The sequence below is a fragment of the Ischnura elegans genome, chromosome 5 (genome assembly GCF_921293095.1).
Source record: "Ischnura elegans chromosome 5, ioIscEleg1.1, whole genome shotgun sequence".
In the NCBI taxonomy this organism is placed as follows: Eukaryota; Metazoa; Arthropoda; class Insecta; order Odonata; family Coenagrionidae; genus Ischnura; species Ischnura elegans.
In genome coordinates this window covers 109,088,340-109,095,821 of record NC_060250.1, presented here as the reverse complement: position 1 = coordinate 109,095,821, position 7,482 = coordinate 109,088,340, and the positions used below count along the sequence as shown (strand labels likewise).

The window sequence follows — 7,482 nt, the reverse complement described above, 5'->3', positions numbered from 1 at the left end:
GAGTGATCTTCCAGTTACTCTAGTATACATTCCGAAATCTCTTTTCCTGTTCCACCAGCTGTTGTGAATACGTCAACGTATACCACACGTGGATCACGCACCACGCATATGCTTCACCTTCCAAGCTCTTGGTATATTTAACTGTCATTTCTTTCCTCTAATCATGGCATGATATTTTCTACCAAAAACGTATGTTCCTTTCATCTATTGGCCATGTCATTGCACTATTGCTTGTGTGTTTTTTCCATATCTTGCTTCGATATGTTATAAGCAAGTTGCCTTTTTATGATGACTCCAAGATCATACAATACATTGGAAACGATGGCAGCTGCCTCTCTGTTGGAAAAACTAAATTTATAATTTAAAACGACGGCAGATGTTCACTCGTAGTCTCGTAGTCGTCGTCTCGTAGTAGTAGAGAAGTAGAAGAAAAAAAATTTGCTTTTATTTACTGTCCTTTCTTGAATTGAGATCAACTCTCTTTTGTTTCTCTATGTTGTCAATGCGGGCGATCTCTATCCTCTAAATACAGGTTCTAAAAAATAAATCTGATCTAAAAAAATAAATAAAACTGTTCCGAATCCTATCATTATGTTCCGTATATGAAATCAACTTCTTCTCTGCTGGCTGGGTCATTTGCGATTTCGTCATAACAAAATAATTTTATTCGACTGTGACACGCTGTTATGTCAGAGAGACTGTATTTTATTTCTTCATAAATCTCAATAATTTTTGTACCCCGTTGTTTACTTTTTTTCCTGCTTGAATTTATCAAATTACAGTTAGCATTATTATAGGCTTTTATCATTTGCAATACTCCAGCTTTAGGTATTACTTGCATAGAAGTTGTATCACTTCAAGTTTTAATTCAGTACCTTCGCTGACGATATTAGTTGAAAACAATGTATTTATCATCTTATACGACGGGATGGAAAGTGTTTTGGCTTCTTCAAAGTAGCTTAATAACACCTCTTCAAGTGTTGTTGGTTTTATCCTCGTTTTCCTCTAGGCTAGAAATGAATTCACTGTCAAAATCTGGAGAATATTGCATTTTTCGTTTGTGAAAACAAAATCTTCGCCCCATTTTCGCGAAACTTAGAGAACTTTCCCCCACCTGACTACTGACATCAGTACACTCAACTCTTCACATACACGTGAATCATCAGGGAATCAGGACCCAAGGGGGGTCCTCTGAGGGTTACAACACACCGGAGCCGGGAACCAAGTCAGAGACTTATGCGCCCGCGCTCCCGGAGAGGGGTTTGGATGGGAAGGAAAAAGGAAAGAGGCGCCGCTGCGACAGGAGCCCGACGACGCGTCTGGGATAGGGTTGGAAGGGAGGGACAGGGTACACCCTCGCCGCTATAGAAGCGGAAAGGGCCCACTGACTAGCGAAACCCGGCATCAGCCATTAATGTGCCAACGATTTTGGAGGACTTTCCTATTAAAAAGAAAAGCCCATCGATCAAATTGTTGGGTACACGTGAATCATCAGTAACAAGGCGTCAACACACAATCGACGGGCAGAAATCGAATCCGTCGCTCATAGCCTAGCCCAGGTGTCGGGAACCCACGACTCGCGAGTCGCATGTGGCGGCTCTTTCGATGTCCAGTTGCATGCGCAAAAAATTATAATTATATTATTTTATTTTCAAAACTAAAACAAATTTTCCCATGGCTCCACCCACGCTCCAATTGAAGTTGCTATTGTATCAATCTATCAAAATCATTTTTTAAGCGTCAAATTTTTTATATGAATAAAAGTTTCATATAAAACTTTAGTAGCTCTTTAAAAACTGGGAATTTTTTTACATAGTGACTTTTGGCTCTTCCGTATCAAAAGGTTGTCGACCGGAATCGGGTTGGTGTGGTGGGTAGAGTATTGGCTTCTCACCCCTTAGGGTCAGGTTCAAATCCCGGCGGTGGCAGAGAATATTCGGTGACTGCCCCATCAGTGGAGGACATTTTAAGCGCATTACTCCGTCAGTCGGATGGGACGTTACTACGTGGTCCTCTTGTCGCCCTTCGTCAAGAGTGGGCTAATGCCGAAGAAAGGTTTATCTCAACCCTTCCTTCCGTACCCTTCCCCCATGTCGCAAATTACCTAAGCTGGCGGTCGCTTCCTCCAAATACTATAACAGGTTGCCGACCCCTGGCCTAGCCCTCTGCGGGTTAACACCTACCCGTTGATGATTGCTTAATACAATCGAAAAACGAGTCGCAGGGATGTATTTAATATAAATTAAATTGGCATTAGGATTTCCTGTCTTCAGACATATTCGTCTAATAAATGGTTTTACTTCTTGGGGCTTGATTGCATTTAGCCAGGTAGCACCTGATTTTTATTATACCGGCTGTTTTCTCTTTCGTACCATGGAAATCGCTTCAAAGATGCCCCGACGGGTTTATTTGGTGCTAAATATATTTAGTAGATTAGATCTAAGACTATAAGTGTTTCCAGGATTTTGATTTTGTGATTTTTTTTAAATGGCCTTGAAGTTTCTCCACCAAGAGTTTTTGTTGATTGCAAATATTATTCTTTGTTATAACTTGAACCTTTTGATATTTATACCCAGCCGGTAGAAAATGTTTGCGGAGGTTCGCAATTAAATACAGCTTTTTACGTCCACATTTTTTTCCAAGGTACACTCCGCAGGAGGTGCTGAAAAAAATATTGTACATACCGACGTAGTGCATGTGAAAAATTTATGGCGTCTTTATGAACATAATTTTTGTGATGAAGCTCTTAGGCCATTCCCATTTAGACGGCATTTATTTGTAATAATACTTAGTAAAAAATCTGAATACTTGATGGGAGACTGGAGAGAAAACACTTGATGGGAGAGGTACTAATCGCTCAGAATTGCTTATTTCTAGGTATCAAATAAAACATTCATGATCTGACAATGTATAAGGGCGTGTGACAAATAATTAATACGATATAATAAGTTTTTATGTTGGTCTGTATGTATATTGTGCATCCATTTTCATATTTTTATAACATATACTCCATATACCTATATTTCTTGTCGAATGTTCCAGTAATCATCGCAGAAATACAAATGCACTCACTAAATCCAGAATTTGAAAAGCAAATACCAAGAGAGTACTCAATGAGGACTGGAAATCAGCATTTCAGTTGCAATTTGGTACTGCCTTGCTGTATTTGAAAAAATGAACCACTTTACCAAATATTATACTCATGAAATAGCAATTTCAATGTTATGGTTCAAGGTCTGGCCTGATATCAGCGGTTTTCTTTGCGAAATGGTAGGATATGTCTTTCTTCTTTGTGGCATGTGGAAATTGTACGTGCACGATCGCATTTCGAATTATTGCGGCTGATGATTGCTCTTCGGATATATTGTACATACTTTCTTTCGAATCTTATAAATTAGAATTTAAGGTCTCTTACTGCTCTACAGTGAAAGTTAAATATCTTACGTTCTGGTAACTAATATATTTTCCAAGTGGGAAACTGTCTGTAGGAATATTTTTTAGTAAAATCAAGAATATAATTTGTACAAGAATACTTTGTGAAGGCCAAAGAGCTTTTTGCGAGCTTGCATAGCTAGTGGACTGGATAAAATTAAAGCTGAAATTGCTCTTAGGAAAAAGCTAGCCCCTGAAGTTGAACGCGTGATGACAGCAAGATTTTGGGTACTCCAGCCTCGTATGTTGGTAAAGTGGGAGAGCTGTTTCGAAAGCAGTAAAATTAAGAGAAAATACACCAGCTTAGTAGTACTTTATGAGTTATCTTAGCTAGTAGAACGCTATTATGAACTCCTTCGTCATGTTTAACGGCGGCTTCAATGAGAGTCGGTTGGAGCAGCTATGGGATCGTAGCTTTTACATTGTAGTAGCCAATCTCTTCACGGAGAAGTTCGAGATGGATTCCGTCAGCATCTATCAAAAGCAACCCAAATTATGGCTAAGATACGTGGATGACACCATCATCTGAACACGCTGTGCTGAAGAACAGGACATTTCCTGGTACATCTTGACTGGTAACTCGTCCGTCCGCCTACATCTGTCTCAAAGGGAAAAGGAGAGAGAAGGTAAGTTTCTCTTCCTTGACGTCATGGTCAGAAAAAAAGGTGATGGCAGCCTTGGAAATGCCATCTATAGGAAAGCAGCACATACTGGCAGATATCTCAATGCGAAGGCACACCACCATCCCACCTAGAGGGCCTCGGTGGTAAACTCTGCTCCGCCGAGACTTCAGGGTTTGCAACACCGAGTCATTGGATTCAGAAAAGTTAGCCTCAGCACTACGAAAGATTTAATACGACCCGGGAATTTTCCTCAATTGGGCCTTTAAGGTGGAGAGGATACACCAACAGACTCCCGCAGAATACCATACATCGGAGGAAGAGTCTGCCGAAACCATGTCATGCCTGACGATCCCATGCATCACAGGAGCAAAATAAAGGATATCTGGAATCCTAAGAAGGCATTATGTGGCAACGAATTTTATTTGCGTGACTGAGGTCTGAAACGTTGTGCCTGAACCGAAGGACCACATCCCAAAAGAGGTAAGTGAAGGCGTATATCACGTGCCTTGCTCTTGTGCGAAGTCATTCTTTGGAGACACCTGCCGAGGAACGGGCACCAGGACTAATGACCGTGTGTGGGCAATTAACCAGAAACAACCGTACTTGTTAGACATTAAAAAACATGCAGCGAGACAGGCAGGATATAACATTGATTTTGAAGCGACTAAGGTATTGAAAAGAGGGAGTCGCTTCTACCCTTTGCAAATCAGGGAGGCTATGGAAATATTGAAAACGGATAGCTACTATGAGGGCAATGACTACTCAATAGGGACGCAAGGAAGAGAGTGCTAGCAAATCAGCGTCCAGCGGAAGGGAGCCTGGGACTATAAAAGGTTCCGAACTACCAGGCGTCTCATCTTCGACTTGAAGACATAAGCAGGATGCTTTCAAAATTGTCGTCCCACCAAACAGATGTACACGGCTTGAGAACCCGATATCTTACAGTTCTCACGGTCATCGCCACGAAACAGAATAGCATGCGTGAATTTCACGTGACAGTGGTGTAGCACAGGAGAAAATTCTCTATTCTGATATTCTCACGCTTCTATAAAACTTTAGGGCACTAGTACCGACAGTCGAAATGAGGGCTAGATTTTACTAGTAATTGATACCTATTGTGTATGCATATGATTCACCCTCGTGGTATTTGCATATTTTTTGGCTGCTTCCCTCGCTTATATCCGATACATTTGGAAAAATGCATGAAATTTACAGTTTCATCGGGTTCCTTGCCAGGGTTTCTCATGTTTTGTTAAATATCGTACCCTATGAACACGGAATGTATAGTATATCTCCCTCACAAACCTGGAAACCTATCTCACCTGTGGTATTTATTGAATAACATGCAGAGGAACAGAACATTCCTATAGTACGACGCCATTCTCTACCTATCATTTGGATCAGTTATCAGACCAGTCATATTCATAATGGTGTATAATGATTTTCTTGGTGGATAGAATTCATAAACGAATTTATCAAATACAGCAAAATTCAGTTCAAATAGTAAATCAATAGTCAGTGGTATAATAATGGACTGTTGTTCCAACCGGTGATTCAGCTCTTCAAATTTATTTATAAATACTGCCAAAATTTGTCGTGTTCAAGGCAGGGGAGTTGTTACTAATTCTGTCGACATTGATGTGGTGTTGTCTTGCGGGCAAATGCATGTCGAGGTACTGTCCTTGCCGGCAAGTTGGAACTGCACCAGAATTACTAGGTGGGTCACCACCGCGGCAGTCATCTGAAAGGAAAGAAACCAAAATATGTGTCAGGTAATTCTTTAGGAAAAAGAAATTACATGTGTTCTTTGATTAAATCGCTGTCAGAAAGACTTCCTCCCTTACTTTTTAGATGACTCATACTGGTATCAGGTGTTATCAGGTGTTAATGTTTGTCAGTGGAACCTAGTACTCGTATAGCACAGTTCCTGTTGTTGATAATAGTACTTGTTGAAGTGGATGCAAATGGGGTTGTATGGGGCCCCTGTAAATTTTGATGTCGTCAAATGAGCTAAAAAGAGTGCTTTTGGTAAAAAACTATAGTAATGAGTTTTGACATCAGTTATTATGGGCGTTGCCTTTTTAAAATTCGTTGGAACCGTACATTATCTTGCTGCGTTAATTTCAAATAGATGATTCTCTTCTACCATAGGTAGCGTGGGAATTAAAATATAATTGGGCAGTGAATTATGCCGGGATAGGATAAGAAAAAATAGTTCACACGAATGTCCGGGAAATACCTCATACAGAGTCTTGGTTACTCAGATAAAATTGTTTTGTGATAGTGCATGACCTTGGTGTCTAACTCTGATTTTATTGATACCTTAACTTCTGGTAATGGGAGCGTAAGAATTCTATTTGGAGAATATATAGAGCTTCATTTCATTCTCTTATTGCGTCTATCGGGGTGCTGCAACGTTGTCATCTGCAATTCAATATTAAAATTTTAATTCTGGATTGAATATTAAGGATAGGAATCCATTCCAGGTAAAATTGAACGATAACGAGGAAGTTTTAAAATTTGGAAGTTTACCTAACGTCGTAATGTCCTTTTTGTTTTAGAGCTTTACTCGGTACATGAGTCAGGATATTTTACCGCGAAAACACGCTAAAAGAAAAGAGTAAAGTTGTGACAAATTTTTTTGGAATCGATCACTCACTGAACTCATCAACATTTGGCTGTCATAATTCTAGTAGGACTTGGGAAAAACGAAGAAGTTTGCCATTGAAATCAGTTGAACAAAAGAGCCTGCATTATTCATAAACATATCTTCGGATTATTCCGTATTCCTCTTTAATATTTGAATCATTGGCCGTCCAAAGCTATTTATTAGTGGAATTACTTAAGGTAATGGGAGAAGTGAGGTAAATATGTGTGAAATGTAAGTGATACTCACTGATGTTAGAAGGCTGAAGTCTAAAGAGAAGAATCCACATGCGGTGAAGCGAACCTTGGTGTGCAGAAGTTGATGTGAGAATAGCCGTAACTGCGAGGAAAAGAAGAATATTTGTTAAAAAGCTTATCAAACATTTTTCACATTTAAATTCCGTTATCCTGGATTTACCGACTGCGGGTATACTATGATATATGCTACCGTAGAGCCTTTGTTTCCCATAGGATGTAAGGTGTGTTATGTTGATTGCAAATGCGTTTATATTCCCACTCAGTGGTCCAACCCGAAGAACTCAATGGTTTAAATTTTTGCTGAATTAATGAAAAATGTTTTACGTTTAAAGTTTCAGTCTCAGTTCCATGAAAAAAATAGAGTACTGTGTACCGTTCACTGTTCAATTTGTTACTGCCATTGATTGGTCATCCTTTATAATGACATTTAAAATTTCTCAGAGTAGAAAGCTTAAAGTCCATGCATAAAAAACTTCAGCAATTCATAGAGAAGACAATTGGTACGATCTAAGGTCAGGGCATA

At 39.6% G+C, this 7,482-nt stretch overlaps 1 long non-coding RNA gene across 1 annotated transcript; it reads right to left on the bottom strand.

The window, feature by feature from the left end:
* Positions 1 to 5,509: 5,509 nt before the first annotated feature.
* On the bottom strand, positions 5,510 to 7,031 carry LOC124159605. Its single transcript, XR_006864981.1, has 2 exons — positions 6,952 to 7,031; positions 5,510 to 5,796 (listed from the first exon to the last, which is right to left on the bottom strand). It is a non-coding gene; the product is annotated as an uncharacterized LOC124159605 (long non-coding RNA).
* Positions 7,032 to 7,482: the final 451 nt, after the last annotated feature.